Here is an 18969-nt window from a genome sequence, read left to right on the forward strand (position 1 = left end):
TAAAAGAGTTGAACCTTAGTTTTGATTGAGCCGTTCTGAAACACTCTTTCTGTAGAAAATGCCAGTGGAGATTCGGAGCGCTAAGAGGGTAATAGTGGAAAAAGGAATGTCTCCAAATATAAACTACACAGAATCATTCTGTGAAACTTTTTCTGATCTGTGCATTCAGCTAACAGAGTTAAACCATACTTTTGATTGAGGAGATCTGAACACTCTTTCTGTAGAAAATGCGACTGGACATTTGGAGCGCTAAGAGAGTAGTAGTGGAAAAAGGAATATATTCAAATATAAACTACACAGAAGCATTCTGTGAAACTTCTTTCTGATCTGAGCATTCAGCTAACAGAGTTAAACCATACTTTTGATTGAGCAGTTTTGAAACACTCTGTCTGTAGAAAATGCAACTGGACATTCGTAGCGCTAAGTGGGTAATAGTGGAGAAAAGAATATATTCAAATATAAACTACACAGAAGCATTGTATGAAACTTCTTTCTGTTCTGTGCAATCAACTAACAGAGTTGAACCTTACTTTTGATTGAGCCGTTCTGAAACACTCTTTCTGTAGAAACTGCAATTGGACATTCTGAGCGCTAAGAGGCCTCTATTGGGAAAAATAATATCTTCAAATAAAAACTACACAGAAGCATTGTGTGAAACTTATTTCTGATATGTTCATTAAGCTAACAGAGTTAAACCATACTTTTGATTGAGCAGTTCTGAACACTCTTTCTGTAGAAAATGCAAGTGGACATTCGGAGCGCTAAGAGGGTAATAGTGGAAAAAGGAATATATTCAAATATAAACTACACAGTAGCATTCTGTGAAAACTCTTACTGTTCTGTGCATTCAGATAACAGAGTTGAACCTTACTTTTGATTGAGCCGTTCTGAAACACTCTTTCTGTAGAAAGTGCAATTGGACATGCTAAGCGCTAAGAGGCCTACATTGGGAAAAAGAATATCTTCAAATAAAAACTACACAGATGCATTCTGTGAAACTTATTTCTGATCTGTAAATTCAGTTAACAGAGATAAAACATATTTTTGATTGAGCAGTTATGAAACACTCTTTTTGTAGAAAATGCAAGTGGAGATTCGGAGCGCTAAGAGGGTAATAGTGGAAAAAGGAATGTCTTCAAATATAAACTACACAGAATCATTCGGTGAAACTACTTTCTGATCTGTGCATTCAGCTAACAGAGTTAAACCATACTTTTGATTGAGCAGATCTGAACACTCTTTCTGTAGAAAATGCAACTGGACATTTGGAGCGCTAAGAGCGTAGTAGTGGAAAAAAGAATATATTCAAATATAAACTACACAGAAGCATTCTGTGAAACTTCTTTGTGATCTGAGCATTCAGCTAACAGTGTTAAACCATACTTTTGATTGAGCAGTTTTGAAACACTCTGTCTGTAGAAAATGCAACTGGACATTCGTAGCGCTAAGTGGGTAATAGTGGAAAAAAGAATATGTTAAATATAAACTACACAGAAGCATTCTGTGAAACTTCTTGCTGTTCTGTGCATTCAACTAACAGAGTTGAACCTTACTTTTGATTGAGCCGTTCTGAAACACTCTTTCTGTAGAAACTGCAATTGGACATTCTGAGCGCTAAGAGGCCTATATTGGGAAAAAGAATGTCTACAAATAAAAACTACACAGAAGAATTGTGTGAAACTTCTTTCTGTTCTGTTTGTTCAACTAAAAGAGTTGAACCTTAGTTTTGATTGAGCCGTTCTGAAACACTCTTTCTGTAGAAAATGCAAGTGGAGATTCGGAGCGCTAAGAGGGTAATAGTGGAAAAAGGAATGTCTCCAAATATAAACTACACAGAATCATTCGGTGAAACTTCTTTCTGATCTGTGCATTCAGCTAACAGAGTTAAACCATACTTTTGATTCAGCAGATCTGAACACTCTTTCTGTAGAAAATGCAACTGGACATGTGAGCGCTAAGAGAGTAGTAGTGGAAAAAGGAATATATTCAAATATAAACTACACAGAAGCATTCTGTGAAACTTCTTTCTGATCTGAGGATTCAGCTAACAGAGTTAAACCATACTTTTGATTGAGCAGTTTTGAAACACTCTGTCTGTAGAAAATGCAACTGGACATTCGTAGCGCTAAGTGGGTAATAGTGGAGAAAAGAATATGTTCAAATATAAACTACACAGAAGCATTGTATGAAACTTCTTTCTGTTCTGTGCATTCAACTAACAGAGTTGAACCTTACCTTTGATTGAGCCTTTCTGAAACACTCTTTCGGTAGAAACTGCAATTGGACATTCTGAGCGCTAAGAGGCCTCTATTGGGAAAAATAATATCTTCAAATAAAAACTACACAGAAGCATTGTGTGAAACTTATTTCTGATATGTTCATTAAGCTAACAGAGTTAAACCATACTTTTGATTGCGCAGTTCTGAACACTCTTTCTGTAGAAAATGCAAGTGTACATTCGGAGCAGTAAGAGGGTAATAGTGGAAAAAGGAATATATTCAAATATAAACTACACAGTAGCATTCTGTGAAAACACTTTCTGTTCTGTGCATTCAGCTAACAGTGTTGAACCTTACTTTTGATTTAGCCGTTCTGAAACACTCTTTCTGTAGAAACTGCAATTGGACATGCTAAGCGCTAAGAGGCCTACATTGGGAAAAAGAATATCTTCAAATAAAAACTACACAGATGCATTCTGTGAAACTTATTTCTGATCTGTAAATTCAGTAAACAGAGATAAAACATATTTTTGATTGAGCAGTTATGAAACACTCTTTTTGTAGAAAATGCAAGTGGAGATTCGGAGTGCTAAGAGGGTAATAGTGGAAAAAGGAATGTCTTCAAATATAAACTACACAGAATCATTCGGTGAAACTTCTTTCTGATCTGTGCATTCAGCTAACAGAGTTAAACCATACTTTTGATTGAGCAGATCTGAACACTCTTTCTGTAGAAAATGCAACTGGACATTTGGAGCCCTAAGAGAGTACTAGTGGAAAAAGGAATATATTCAAATATAAACTACAAAGAAGCATTCTGTGAAACTTCTTTCTGATCTGAGCATTCAGCTAACAGAGTTAAACCATGCTTTTGATTGAGCAGTTTTGAAACACTCTGTCTGTAGAAAATGCAACTGGACATTCGTAGCGCTATGTGGGTAATAGTGGAAAAATGAATATGTTCAAATATAAACTACACAGAAGCATTCTGTGAAACTTCTTGCTGTTCTGTGCATTCAACTAGCAGAATTGAACCTTACTTTTGATTGAGCCGTTCTGAAACACTCTTTCTGTAGAAACTGCAATTGGACATTCTGAGCGCTAAGAGGCCAATATTGCGAAAAAGAATGTCTACAAATAAAAACTACACAGAAGAATTGTGTGAAACTTCTTTCTGTTCTGTTTGTTCAACTAAAAGAGTTGAATCTTAGTTTTGATTGAGCCGTTCTGAAACACTCTTTCTGTAGAAAATGCAAGTGGAGATTCGGAGCGCTAAGAGGGTAATAGTGGAAAAAGGAATGTCTCCAAATATAAACTACACAGAATCATTCTGTGAAAATTTTTCTGATCTGTGCATTCAGCTAACAGAGTTAAACCATACTTTTGATTGAGGAGATCTGAACACTCTTTCTGTAGAAAATGCAACTGGACATTTGGAGCGCTAAGAGAGTAGTAGTGGAAAAAGGAATATATTCAAATATAAACTACACAGAAGCATTCTGTGAAACTTCTTTCTGATCTCAGCATTCAGCTAACAGAGTTAAACCATAATTTTGATTGAGCAGTTTTGAAACACTCTGTCTGTAGAAAATGCAACTGGACATTCGTAGCACTAAGTGGGTAATAGTGGAGAAAAGAATATGTTCAAATATAAACTACACAGAAGCATTGTATGAAACTTCTTTCTGTTCTGTGCATTCAACTAACAGAGTTGAACCTTACTTTTGATTGAGTCGTTCTGAAACACTCTTTCTGTAGAAACTGCAATTGGACATTCTGAGCGCTAAGAGGCCTCTATTGGGAAAAATAATATCTTCAAATAAAAACTACACAGAAGCATTGTGTGAAACTTATTTCTGATATGTTCATTAAGCTAACAGAGTTAAACCATACTTTTGATTGAGCAGTTCTGAACACTCTTTCTGTAGAAAATGCAAGTGGACATTCGGAGCGCTAAGAGGGTAATAGTGGAAAAAGGAATATATTCAAATATAAACTACACAGTAGCATTCTGTGAAAACTCTTACTGTTCTGTGCATTCAGATAACAGAGTTGAACCTTACTTTTGATTGAGCCGTTCTGAAACACTCTTTCTGTAGAAAGTGCAATTGGACATGCTAAGCGCTAAGAGGCCTACATTGGGAAAAAGAATATCTTCAAATAAAAACTACACAGATGCATTCTGTGAAACTTATTTCTGATCTGTAAATTCAGTTAACAGAGATAAAACATATTTTTGATTGAGCAGTTATGAAACACTCTTTTTGTAGAAAATGCAAGTGGAGATTCGGAGCGCTAAGAGGGTAATAGTGGAAAAAGGAATGTCTTCAAATATAAACTACACAGAATCATTCGGTGAAACTACTTTCTGATCTGTGCATTCAGCTAACAGAGTTAAACCATACTTTTGATTGAGCAGATCTGAACACTCTTTCTGTAGAAAATGCAACTGGACATTTGGAGCGCTAAGAGCGTAGTAGTGGAAAAAGGAATATATTCAAATATAAACTACACAGAAGCATTCTGTGAACCTTCTTTGTGATCTGAGCATTCAGCTAACAGTGTTAAACCATACTTTTGATTGAGCAGTTTTGAAACACTCTGTCTGTAGAAAATGCAACTGGACATTCGTAGCGCTAAGTGGGTAATAGTGGAAAAAAGAATATGTTAAATATAAACTACACAGAAGCATTCTGTGAAACTTCTTGCTGTTCTGTGCATTCAACTAACAGAGTTGAACCTTACTTTTGATTGAGCCGTTCTGAAACACTCTTTCTGTAGAAACTGCAATTGGACATTCTGAGCGCTAAGAGGCCTATATTGGGAAAAAGAATGTCTACAAATAAAAACTACACAGAAGAATTGTGTGAAACTTCTTTCTGTTCTGTTTGTTCAACTAAAAGAGTTGAACCTTAGTTTTGATTGAGCCGTTCTGAAACACTCTTTCTGTAGAAAATGCAAGTGGAGATTCGGAGCGCTAAGAGGGTAATAGTGGAAAAAGGAATGTCTCCAAATATAAACTACACAGAATCATTCGGTGAAACTTCTTTCTGATCTGTGCATTCAGCTAACAGAGTTAAACCATACTTTTGATTCAGCAGATCTGAACACTCTTTCTGTAGAAAATGCAACTGGACATGTGAGCGCTAAGAGAGTAATAGTGGAAAAAGGAATATATTCAAATATAAACTACACAGAAGCATTCTGTGAAACTTCTTTCTGATCTGAGGATTCAGCTAACAGAGTTAAACCATACTTTTGATAGAGCAGTTTTGAAACACTCTGTCTGTAGAAAATGCAACTGGACATTCGTAGCGCTAAGTGGGTAATAGTGGAGAAAAGAATATGTTCAAATATAAACTACACAGAAGCATTGTATGAAACTTCTTTCTGTTCTGTGCATTCAACTAACAGAGTTGAACCTTACCTTTGATTGAGCCTTTCTGAAACACTCTTTCGGTAGAAACTGCAATTGGACATTCTGAGCGCTAAGAGGCCTCTATTGGGAAAAATAATATCTTCAAATAAAAACTACACAGAAGCATTGTGTGAAACTTATTTCTGATATGTTCATTAAGCTAACAGAGTTAAACCATACTTTTGATTGCGCAGTTCTGAACACTCTTTCTGTAGAAAATGCAAGTGGACATTCGGAGCAATAAGAGGGTAATAGTGGAAAAAGGAATATATTCAAATATAAACTACACAGTAGCATTCTGTGAAAACACTTTCTGTTCTGTGCATTCAGCTAACAGTGTTGAACCTTACTTTTGATTGAGCCGTTCTGAAACACTCTTTCTGTAGAAAGTGCAATTGGACATGCTAAGCGCTAAGAGGCCTACATTGGGAAAAAGAATATCTTCAAATAAAAACTACACAGATGCATTCTGTGAAACTTATTTCTGATCTGTAAATTCAGTTAACAGAGATAAAACATATTTTTGATTGAGCAGTTATGAAACACTCTTTTTGTAGAAAATGCAAGTGGAGATTCGGAGCGCTAAGAGGGTAATAGTGGAAAAAGGAATGTCTTCAAATATAAACTACACAGAATCATTCGGTGAAACTACTTTCTGATCTGTGCATTCAGCTAACAGAGTTAAACCATACTTTTGATTGAGCAGATCTGAACACTCTTTCTGTAGAAAATGCAACTGGACATTTGGAGCGCTAAGAGCGTAGTAGTGGAAAAAGGAATATATTCAAATATAAACTACACAGAAGCATTCTGTGAACCTTCTTTGTGATCTGAGCATTCAGCTAACAGTGTTAAACCATACTTTTGATTGAGCAGTTTTGAAACACTCTGTCTGTAGAAAATGCAACTGGACATTCGTAGCGCTAAGTGGGTAATAGTGGAAAAAAGAATATGTTAAATATAAACTACACAGAAGCATTCTGTGAAACTTCTTGCTGTTCTGTGCATTCAACTAACAGAGTTGAACCTTACTTTTGATTGAGCCGTTCTGAAACACTCTTTCTGTAGAAACTGCAATTGGACATTCTGAGCGCTAAGAGGCCTATATTGGGAAAAAGAATGTCTACAAATAAAAACTACACAGAAGAATTGTGTGAAACTTCTTTCTGTTCTGTTTGTTCAACTAAAAGAGTTGAACCTTAGTTTTGATTGAGCCGTTCTGAAACACTCTTTCTGTAGAAAATGCAAGTGGAGATTCGGAGCGCTAAGAGGGTAATAGTGGAAAAAGGAATGTCTCCAAATATAAACTACACAGAATCATTCGGTGAAACTTCTTTCTGATCTGTGCATTCAGCTAACAGAGTTAAACCATACTTTTGATTCAGCAGATCTGAACACTCTTTCTGTAGAAAATGCAACTGGACATGTGAGCGCTAAGAGAGTAATAGTGGAAAAAGGAATATATTCAAATATAAACTACACAGAAGCATTCTGTGAAACTTCTTTCTGATCTGAGGATTCAGCTAACAGAGTTAAACCATACTTTTGATAGAGCAGTTTTGAAACACTCTGTCTGTAGAAAATGCAACTGGACATTCGTAGCGCTAAGTGGGTAATAGTGGAGAAAAGAATATGTTCAAATATAAACTACACAGAAGCATTGTATGAAACTTCTTTCTGTTCTGTGCATTCAACTAACAGAGTTGAACCTTACCTTTGATTGAGCCTTTCTGAAACACTCTTTCGGTAGAAACTGCAATTGGACATTCTGAGCGCTAAGAGGCCTCTATTGGGAAAAATAATATCTTCAAATAAAAACTACACAGAAGCATTGTGTGAAACTTATTTCTGATATGTTCATTAAGCTAACAGAGTTAAACCATACTTTTGATTGCGCAGTTCTGAACACTCTTTCTGTAGAAAATGCAAGTGGACATTCGGAGCAATAAGAGGGTAATAGTGGAAAAAGGAATATATTCAAATATAAACTACACAGTAGCATTCTGTGAAAACACTTTCTGTTCTGTGCATTCAGCTAACAGTGTTGAACCTTACTTTTGATTGAGCCGTTCTGAAACACTCTTTCTGTAGAAACTGCAATTGGACATGCTAAGCGCTAAGAGGCCTACATTGGGAAAAAGAATATCTTCAAATAAAAACTACACAGATGCATTCTTTGAAACTTATTTCTTATCTGTAAATTCAGTTAACAGAGATAAAACATATTTTTGATTGAGCAGTTATGAAACACTCTTTTTGTAGAAAATGCAAGTGGAGATTCGGAGCGCTAAGAGGGTAATAGTGGAAAAAGGAATGTCTTCAAATATAAACTACACAGAATCATTCGGTGAAACTTCTTTCTGATCTGTGCATTCAGCTAACAGAGTTAAACCATACTTTTGATTGAGCAGATCTGAACACTCTTTCTGTAGAAAATGCAACTGGACATTTGGAGCCCTAAGAGAGTACTAGTGGAAAAAGGAATATATTCAAATATAAACTACAAAGAAGCATTCTGTGAAACTTCTTTCTGATCTGAGCATTCAGCTAACAGAGTTAAACCATGCTTTTGATTGAGCAGTTTTGAAACACTCTGTCTGTAGAAAATGCAACTGGACATTCGTAGCGCTAAGTGGGTAATAGTGGAAAAATGAATATGTTCAAATATAAACTACACAGAAGCATTCTGTGAAACTTCTTGCTGTTCTGTGCATTCAACTAGCAGAATTGAACCTTACTTTTGATTGAGCCGTTCTGAAACACTCTTTCTGTAGAAACTGCAATTGGACATTCTGAGCGCTAAGAGGCCAATATTGCGAAAAAGAATGTCTACAAATAAAAACTACACAGAAGAATTGTGTGAAACTTCTTTCTGTTCTGTTTGTTCAACTAAAAGAGTTGAATCTTAGTTTTGATTGAGCCGTTCTGAAACACTCTTTCTGTAGAAAATGCAAGTGGAGATTCAGAGCGCTAAGAGGGTAATAGTGGAAAAAGGAATGTCTCCAAATATAAACTACACAGAATCATTCTGTGAAAATTTTTCTGATCTGTGCATTCAGCTAACAGAGTTAAACCATACTTTTGATTGAGGAGATCTGAACACTCTTTCTGTAGAAAATGCAACTGGACATTTGGAGCGCTAAGAGAGTAGTAGTGGAAAAAGGAATATATTCAAATATAAACTACACAGAAGCATTCTGTGAAACTTCTTTCTGATCTCAGCATTCAGCTAACAGAGTTAAACCATAATTTTGATTGAGCAGTTTTGAAACACTCTGTCTGTAGAAAATGCAACTGGACATTCGTAGCACTAAGTGGGTAATAGTGGAGAAAAGAATATGTTCAAATATAAACTACACAGAAGCATTGTATGAAACTTCTTTCTGTTCTGTGCATTCAACTAACAGAGTTGAACCTTACTTTTGATTGAGTCGTTCTGAAACACTCTTTCTGTAGAAACTGCAATTGGACATTCTGAGCGCTAAGAGGCCTCTATTGGGAAAAATAATATCTTCAAATAAAAACTACACAGAAGCATTGTGTGAAACTTATTTCTGATATGTTCATTAAGCTAACAGAGTTAAACCATACTTTTGATTGAGCAGTTCTGAACACTCTTTCTGTAGAAAATGCAAGTGGACATTCGGAGCGCTAAGAGGGTAATAGTGGAAAAAGGAATATATTCAAATATAAACTACACAGTAGCATTCTGTGAAAACTCTTACTGTTCTGTGCATTCAGATAACAGAGTTGAACCTTACTTTTGATTGAGCCGTTCTGAAACACTCTTTCTGTAGAAAGTGCAATTGGACATGCTAAGCGCTAAGAGGCCTACATTGGGAAAAAGAATATCTTCAAATAAAAACTACACAGATGCATTCTGTGAAACTTATTTCTGATCTGTAAATTCAGTTAACAGAGATAAAACATATTTTTGATTGAGCAGTTATGAAACACTCTTTTTGTAGAAAATGCAAGTGGAGATTCGGAGCGCTAAGAGGGTAATAGTGGAAAAAGGAATGTCTTCACATATAAACTACACAGAATCATTCGGTGAAACTACTTTCTGATCTGTGCATTCAGCTAACAGAGTTAAACCATACTTTTGATTGAGCAGATCTGAACACTCTTTCTGTAGAAAATGCAACTGGACATTTGGAGCGCTAAGAGCGTAGTAGTGGAAAAAGGAATATATTCAAATATAAACTACACAGAAGCATTCTGTGAACCTTCTTTGTGATCTGAGCATTCAGCTAACAGTGTTAAACCATACTTTTGATTGAGCAGTTTTGAAACACTCTGTCTGTAGAAAATGCAACTGGACATTCGTAGCGCTAAGTGGGTAATAGTGGAAAAAAGAATATGTTAAATATAAACTACACAGAAGCATTCTGTGAAACTTCTTGCTGTTCTGTGCATTCAACTAACAGAGTTGAACCTTACTTTTGATTGAGCCGTTCTGAAACACTCTTTCTGTAGAAACTGCAATTGGACATTCTGAGCGCTAAGAGGCCTATATTGGGAAAAAGAATGTCTACAAATAAAAACTACACAGAAGAATTGTGTGAAACTTCTTTCTGTTCTGTTTGTTCAACTAAAAGAGTTGAACCTTAGTTTTGATTGAGCCGTTCTGAAACACACTTTCTGTAGAAAATGCAAGTGGACATTCGGAGCGCTAAGAGGGTAATAGTGGAAAAAGGAATGTCTCCAAATATAAACTACACAGAATCATTCTGTGAAACTTCTTTCTGATCTGTGCATTCAGCTAAAAGAGTTAAACCATACTTTTGATTCTGCAGATCTGAACACTCTTTCTGTAGAAAATGCAACTGGTCATTTGGAGCGCTAAGAGAGTAGTAGTGGAAAAAGGAATATATTCAAATATAAACTACACAGAAGCATTCTGTGAAACTTCTTTCTGATCTGAGCACTCAGCTAACAGAGTTAAACCATACTTTTGATTGAGCAGTTTTGAAACACTCTGTCTGTAGAAAATGCAACTGGATATTCGTAGCGCTAAGTGGGTAATAGTGGAAAAAAGAATATGTTCAAATATAAACTACACAGAAGCATTCTGTGAAACTTCTTGCTTTTCTGTGCATTCAACTAACAGAGTTGAACCTTACTTTTGATTGAGCCGTTCTGAAACACTCTTTCTGTAGAAACTGCAATTGGACATTCTGAGCGCTAAGAAGCCTATATTGGGAAAAAGAATGCCTACAAATAAAAACTACCCAGAAGAATTTTGTGAAACTGCTTTCTGTTCTGTTTGTTCAACTAAAAGAGTTGAACCTTAGTTTTGATTGAGCCGTTCTGAAACACTCTTTCTGGAGAAAATGCAAGTGGAGATTCGGAGCGCTAAGAGGGTAATAGTGGAAAAAGGAATGTCTCCAAATATAAACTACACAGAATCATTCTGTGAAACTTCTTTCTGATCTGTGCATTCAGCTAACAGAGTTAAACCATACTTTTGATTGAGCAGATCTGAACACTCTTTCTGTAGAAAATGCAACTGGACATTTGGAGCGCTAAGAGCGTAGTAGTGGAAAAAGGAATATATTCAAATATAAACTACACAGAAGCATTCTGTGAAACTTCTTTCTGATCTGAGCATTCAGCTAACAGAGTTAAACCATACTTTTGATTGAGCAGTTTTGAAACACTCTCTCTGTAGAAAATGCAACTGGACATTCGTAGCGCTAAGTGGGTAATAGTGGAAAAAAGAATATGTTCAAATATAAACTACACAGAAGCATTCTGTGAAACTTCTTGCTGTTCTGTGCATTCAACTAACAGAGTTGAACCTTACTTTTGATTGAGCCGTTCTGAAACACTCTTTCTGTAGAAACTGCAATTGGACATTCTGAGCGCTAAGAGGCCTATATTAGGAAAATGAATGCCTACAAATAAAAACTACCCAGAATAATTGTGTGAAACTTCTTTCTCTTCTGTTTGTTCAACTAAAAGAGTTGAACCTTAGTTTTGATTGAGCCGTTCTGAAACACTCTTTCTGTAGAAAATGCAAGTGGAGATTCGGAGCCCTAAGAGGGTAATAGTGGAAAAAGAAATGTCTCCAAATATAAACTACACAGAATCATTCTGTGAAACTTCTTTCTGATCTGTGCATTCAGCTAACAGAGTTAAACCATACTTTTGATTGAGCAGATCTGAACACTCTTTCTGTAGAAAATGCAACTGGACATTTGGAGCGCTAAGAGAGTAGTAGTGGAAAAAGGAATATATTCAAATATAAACTACACAGAAGCATTCTGTGAAACTTATTTCTGATCTGAGCATTCAGCTAATAGAGTTAAACCATACTTTTGATTGAGCAGTTTTGAAACACTCTGTCTGTAGAAAATGCAACTGGACATTCGTAGCGCTTAGTGGGTAATAGTGGAGAAAAGAATATGTTCAAATATAAACTACACAGAAGCACTGTATGAAACTTCTTTCTGTTCTGTGCATTCAACTAACAGAGTTGAACCTTACTTTTGATTGAGCCTTTCTGAAACACTCTTTCGGTAGAAACTGCAATTGGACATTCTGAGCGCTAAGAGGCCTCTATTGGGAAAAATAATATCTTCAAATAAAAACTACACAGAAGCACTGTGTGAAACTTATTTCTGATATGTTCATTAAGCTAACAGAGTTAAACCATACTTTTGATTGCGCAGTTCTGAACACTCTTTCTGTAGAAAATGCGAGTGGACATTCGGAGCGCTAAGAGGGTAATAGTGGAAAAAGGAATATATTCAAATATAAACTACACAGTAGCATTCTGTGAAAACTCTTACTGTTCTGTGCATTCAGCTAACAGTGTTGAACCTTACTTTTGATTGAGCCGTTCTGAAACACTCTTTCTGTAGAAACTGCAATTGGACATGCTAAGCGCTAAGAGGCCTACATTGGGAAAAAGAATATCTTCAAATAAAAACTACACAGATGCATTCTTTGAAACTTATTTCTTATCTGTAAATTCAGTTAACAGAGATAAAACATATTTTTGATTGAGCAGTTATGAAACACTCTTTTTGTAGAAAATGCAAGTGGAGATTCGGAGCGCTAAGAGGGTAATAGTGGAAAAAGGAATGTCTTCAAATATAAACTACACAGAATCATTCGGTGAAACTTCTTTCTGATCTGTGCATTCAGCTAACAGAGTTAAACCATACTTTTGATTGAGCAGATCTGAACACTCTTTCTGTAGAAAATGCAACTGGACATTTGGAGCGCTAAGAGCGTAGTAGTGGAAAAAGGAATATATTCAAATATAAACTACACAGAAGCATTCTGTGAAACTTCTTTCTGATCTGAGCATTCAGCTAACAGAGTTAAACCATACTTTTGATTGAGCAATTTTGAAACACTCTGTCTGTAGAAAATGCAACTGGACATTCGTAGCGCTAAGTGGGTAATAGTGGAAAAAAGAATATATTCAAATATAAACTACACAGAAGCATTCTGTGAAACATCTTGCTGTTCTGTGCATTCAACTAACAGAGTTGAACCTTACTTTTGATTGAGCCGTTCTGAAACACTCTTTCTGTAGAAACTGCAATTGGACATTCTGAGCGCTAAGAGGCCTATATTGGGAAAAAGAATGTCTACAAATAAAAACTACACAGAAGAATTGTGTGAAACTTCTTTCTGTTCTGTTTGTTCAACTAAAAGAGTTGAACCTTAGTTTTGATTGAGCCGTTCTGAAACACACTTTCTGTAGAAAATGCAAGTGGACATTCGGAGCGCTAAGAGGGTAATAGTGGAAAAAGGAATGTCTCCAAATATAAACTACACAGAATCATTCTGTGAAACTTCTTTCTGATCTGTGCATTCAGCTAAAAGAGTTAAACCATACTTTTGATTCTGCAGATCTGAACACTCTTTCTGTAGAAAATGCAACTGGTCATTTGGAGCGCTAAGAGAGTAGTAGTGGAAAAAGGAATATATTCAAATATAAACTACACAGAAGCATTCTGTGAAACTTCTTTCTGATCTGAGCACTCAGCTAACAGAGTTAAACCATACTTTTGATTGAGCAGTTTTGAAACACTCTGTCTGTAGAAAATGCAACTGGACATTCGTAGCGCTAAGTGGGTAATAGTGGAAAAAAGAATATGTTCAAATATAAACTACACAGAAGCATTCTGTGAAACTTCTTGCTGTTCTGTGCATTCAACTAACAGAGTTGAACCTTACTTTTGATTGAGCCGTTCTGAAACACTCTTTCTGTAGAAACTGCAATTGGACATTCTGAGCGCTAAGAGGCCTATATTGGGAAAAAGAATGCCTACAAATAAAAACTACCCAGAAGAATTTTGTGAAACTGCTTTCTGTTCTGTTTGTTCAACTAAAAGAGTTGAACCTTAGTTTTGATTGAGCCGTTCTGAAACACTCTTTCTGGAGAAAATGCAAGTGGAGATTCGGAGCGCTAAGAGGGTAATAGTGGAAAAAGGAATGTCTCCAAATATAAACTACACAGAATCATTCTGTGAAACTTCTTTCTGATCTGTGCATTCAGCTAACAGAGTTAAACCATACTTTTGATTGAGCAGATCTGAACACTCTTTCTGTAGAAAATGCAACTGGACATTTGGAGCGCTAAGAGCGTAGTAGTGGAAAAAGGAATATATTCAAATATAAACTACACAGAAGCATTCTGTGAAACTTCTTTCTGATCTGAGCATTCAGCTAACAGAGTTAAACCATACTTTTGATTGAGCAGTTTTGAAACACTCTGTCTGTAGAAAATGCAACTGGACATTCGTAGCGCTAAGTGGGTAATAGTGGAAAAAAGAATATGTTCAAATATAAACTACACAGAAGCATTCTGTGAAACTTCTTGCTGTTCTGTGCATTCAACTAACAGAGTTGAACCTTACATTTGATTGAGCCGTTCTGAAACACTCTTTCTGTAGAAACTGCAATTGGACATTCTGAGCGCTAAGAGGCCTATATTGGGAAAATGAATGCCTACAAATAAAAACTACCCAGAATAATTGTGTGAAACTTCTTTCTGTTCTGTTTGTTCAACTAAAAGAGTTGAACCTTCGTTTTGATTGAGCCGTTCTGAAACACTCTTTCTGTAGAAAATGCAAGTGGAGATTCGGAGCGCTAAGAGGGTAATAGTGGAAAAAGGAATGTCTCCAAATATAAACTACACAGAATCATTCTGTGAAACTACTTTCTGATCTGTGCATTCAGCTAACAGAGTTAAACCATACTTTTGATTGAGCAGATCTGAACACTCTTTCTGTAGAAAATGCAACTGGACATTTTGAGCGCTAAGAGAGTAGTAGTGGAAAAAGGAATATATTCAAATATAAACTACACAGAAGCATTCTGTGAAACTTCTTTCTGATCTGAGCATTCAGCTAACTGAGTTAAACCATTATTTTGATTGAGCAGTTTTGAAACACTCTGTCTGTAGAAAATGCAACTGGACATTCGTAGCGCTAAGTGGGTAATATTGGAGAAAAGAATATGTTCAAATATAAACTACACAGAAGCATTGTATGAAACTTCTTTCTGTTCTGTGCATTCAACTAACAGAGTTGAACCTTACTTTTGATTGAGCCTTTCTGAAACACTCTTTCTGTAGAAACTGCAATTGGACATTCTGAGCGCTAAGAGGCCTCTATTGGGAAAAATAATATCTTCAAATAAAAACTACACAGAAGCATTGTGTGAAACTTATTTCTGATATGTTCATTAAGCTAACAGAGTTAAACCATACTTTTGATTGCGCAGTTCTGAACACTCTTTCTGTAGAAAATGCAAGTGGACATTCGGAGCGCTAAGAGGGTAATAGTGGAAAAAGGAATATATTCAAATATAAACTACACAGTAGCATTCTGTGAAAACTCTTACTGTTCTGTGCATTCAGCTAACAGAGTTGAACGTTACTTTTGATTGAGCCGTTCTGAAACACTCTTTCTGTAGAAACTGCAATTCGACATGCTAAGCGCTAAGAGGCCTACATTGGGAAAAAGAATATCTTCAAATAAAAACTACACAGATGCATTCTGTGAAACTTATTTCTGATCTGTAAATTCAGTTAACAGAGATAAAACATATTTTTGATTGAGCAGTTATGAAACACTCTTTTTGTAGAAAATGCAAGTGGAGATTCGGAGCGCTAAGAGGGTAATAGTGGAAAAAGGAATGTCTTCAAATATAAACTACACAGAATCATTCGGTGAAATTTCTTTCTGATCTGTGCATTCAGCTAACAGAGTTAAACCATACTTTTGATTGAGCAGATCTGAACACTCTTTCTGTAGAAAATGCAACTGGACATTTGGAGCGCTAAGAGCGTAGTAGTGGAAAAAGGAATATATTCAAATATAAACTACACAGAAGCAATCTGTGAAACTCCTTTCTGATCTGAGCATTCAGCTAACAGAGTTAAACCATACTTTTGATTGAGCAGTTTTGAAACACTCTGTCTGTAGAAAATGCAACTGGACATTCGTAGCGCTAAGTGGGTAATAGTGGAGAAAAGAATATGTTCAAATATAAACTACACAGAAGCATTGTATGAAACTTCTTTCTGTTCTGTGCATTCAACTAACAGAGTTGAACCTTACTTTGATTGAGCCTTTCTGAAACACTCTTTCGGTAGAAACTGCAATTGGACATTCTGAGCGCTAAGAGGCCTCTATTGGGAAAAATAATATCTTCAAATAAAAACTACACAGAAGCATTGTGTGAAACTTATTTCTGATATGTTCATTAAGCTAACAGAGTTAAACCATACTTTTGATTGCGCAGTTCTGAACACTCTTTCCGTAGAAAATGCGAGTGGACATTCGGAGCGCTAAGAGGGTAATAGTGGAAAAAGGAATATATTCAAATATAAACTACACAGTAGCATTCTGTGAAAACTCTTTCTGTTCTGTGCATTCAGCTAACAGAGTTGAACCTTACTTTTGATTGAGCCGTTCTGAAACACTCTTTCTGTAGAAACTGCTATTGGACATGCTAAGCGCTAAGAGGCCTACATTGGGAAAAAGAATATCTTCAAATAAAAACTACACAGATGCATTCTGTGAAACTTATTTCTGATCTGTAAATTCAGTTAACAGAGATAAAACATATTTTTGATTGAGCAGTTATGAAACACTCTTTTTGTAGAAAATGCAAGTGGAGATTCGGAGAGCTAAGAGGGTAATAGTGGAAAAAGGAATGTCTTCAAATATAAACTACACAGAATCATTCGGTGAAACTACTTTCTGATCTGTGCATTCAGCTAACAGAGTTAAACCATACTTTTGATTGAGCAGATCTGAACACTCTTTCTGTAGAAAATGTAACTGGACATTTGGAGCGCTAAGAGCGTAGTAGTGGAAAAAGTAATATATTCAAATATAAACTACACAGAAGCATTCTGTGAAACTCCTTTGTGATCTGAGCATTCAGCTAACAGAGTTAAACCATACTTTTGATTAAGCAGTTATGAAACACTCTTTTTGTAGAAAATGCAAGTGGAGATTCGGAGCGCTAATAGGGTAATAGTGGAAAAAGGAATGTCTTCAAATATAAACTACACAGAATCATTTGGTGAAACTTATTTCTGATCTGTGCATTCAGCTAACAGAGTTAAACCATACTTTTGATTGAGCACATCTGAACACTCTTTCTGTTGAAAATGCAACTGGACATTTGGAGCGCTAAGAGCGTAGTAGTGGAATAAGGAATATATTCAAATATAAACTACACAGAAGCATTCTGTGAAACTTCTTTCTGATCTGAGCATACAGCTAACAGAGTTAAACCATACTTTTGATTGAGCAGTTTTGAAACACTCTGTCTGTAGAAAATGCAACTGGACATTCGTAGCGCTAAGTGGGTAATAGTGGAAAAAAGAATATGTTCAAATATAAACTACACAGAAGCATTCTGTGAAACTTCTTGCTGTTCTGTGCATTCAACTAACAGAGTTGAACCTTAGTTTTGATTGAGCCGTTCGGAAACACTCTTTCTGTAGAAACTGCAATTGGACATTCTGAGCGCTAAGAGGCCTATATTGGGAAAAAGGAGGTCTACAAATAAAAACTACACAGAGGAATTGTGTGAAACTTCTTTCTGTTCTGTTTGTTCAACTAAAAGAGTTGAACCTTAGTTTTGATTGAGCCGTTCTGAAACACTCTTTCTGTAGAAAATGCAAGTGGAGATTCGGAGCGCTAAGAGGGTAATAGTGGAAAAAGGAATGTCTCCAAATATAAACTACACAGAATCATTCTGTGAAACTTCTTTCTGATCTGTGCATTCAGCTAACAGAGTTAAACCATACTTTTGATTGAGCAGATCTGAACACTCTTTCTGTAGAAAATGCAACTGGAAATTTGGAGCGCTAAGAGCGTAGTAGTGGAAAAAGGAATATATTCAAATATAAACTACACAGAAGCATTCTGTGAAACTCCTTTCTGATCTGAGCATTCAGCTAACAGAGTTAAACCATACTTTTGATTGAGCAGTTTTGAAACACTCTGTCTGTAGAAAATGCAACTGGACATTCGTAGCGCTAAGTGGGTAATAGTGGAGAAAAGAATATGTTCAAATATAAACTACACAGAAGCATTGTATGAAACTTCTTTCTGTTCTGTGCATTCAACTAACAGAGTTGAACCTTACTTTGATTGAGCCTTTCTGAAACACTCTTTCGGTAGAAACTGCAATTGGACATTCTGAGCGCTAAGAGGCCTCTATTGGGAAAAATAATATCTTCAAATAAAAACTACACAGAAGCATTGTGTGAAACTTATTTCTGATATGTTCATTAAGCTAACAGAGTTAAACCATACTTTTGATTGCGCAGTTCTGAACACTCTTTCCGTAGAAAATGCGAGTGGACATTCGGAGCGCTAAGAGGGTAATAGTGGAAAAAGGAATATATTCAAATATAAACTACACAGTAGCATTCTGTGAAAACACTTTCTGTTCTGTGCATTCAGCTAACAGAGTTGAACCTTACTTTTGATTGAGCCGTTCTGAAACACTCTTTCTGTAGAAACTGCTATTGGACATGCTAAGCGCTAAGAGGCCTACATTGGGAAAAAGAATATCTTCAAATAAAAACTACACAGATGCATTCTGTGAAACTTATTTCTGATCTGTAAATTCAGTTAACAGAGATAAAACATATTTTTGATTGAGCAGTTATGAAACACTCTTTTTGTAGAAAATGCAAGTGGAGATTCGGAGAGCTAAGAGGGTAATAGTGGAAAAAGGAATGTCTTCAAATATAAACTACACAGAATCATTCGGTGAAACTACTTTCTGATCTGTGCATTCAGCTAACAGAGTTAAACCATACTTTTGATTGAGCAG

The sequence above is a fragment of the Symphalangus syndactylus genome, chromosome 8 (genome assembly GCF_028878055.3).
Source record: "Symphalangus syndactylus isolate Jambi chromosome 8, NHGRI_mSymSyn1-v2.1_pri, whole genome shotgun sequence".
Taxonomy (NCBI): Eukaryota; Metazoa; Chordata; class Mammalia; order Primates; family Hylobatidae; genus Symphalangus; species Symphalangus syndactylus.